This window comes from Myotis davidii, unplaced genomic scaffold, assembly GCF_000327345.1.
Source record: "Myotis davidii unplaced genomic scaffold, ASM32734v1 scaffold31, whole genome shotgun sequence".
Classification (NCBI taxonomy): Eukaryota; Metazoa; Chordata; class Mammalia; order Chiroptera; family Vespertilionidae; genus Myotis; species Myotis davidii.
The window spans coordinates 1,788,453-1,788,986 of NW_006283639.1; positions in this window are offsets into that span (position 1 = coordinate 1,788,453).

Consider the following 534-nt stretch of genomic DNA (forward strand, 5'->3'; position numbering starts at 1 on the left):
CATTCATACTTACTGCTTTGCACAAGAAAATACTACATCAGTCTGGTTTGGATGTCATTGCTTGAATATCTCATTGTTTGGGATAAATGCTGTGGCCTCAAAATATGAAAGTGGTTGGTGTCTCCCTAGATCTCTGCTTGGATCTGGCTTTTTACTAAGCTTTTGTGAAGAAAATATATTTAGACTCACCTTGAAAAGACACCTTGAAAGTTCACTACCCTATAAAAGGTGTTATAATTAAGTTCAGTGTATTAATAAGCCTGAATATATCTTAACTACATTGAAAGTAGAATAACAAAAACAATCATAATAAGCAGATGTGCTAGGACTTACTGAAGTTTTGCTATGTGTGAGGCATTATGTGATATTTTACATTAATTATTTTGCTTAATGCTGACACTTCAACCATGATGTCAATGTAATTAATAGCCCCATGCTAATGATGAGAAGACCAAGGACATGAGATTAGATGAGCTGAGCAGTCTCACAGCTGGTAAAACATGGGAATTTAAACACATGGTGCTAACTCTATTT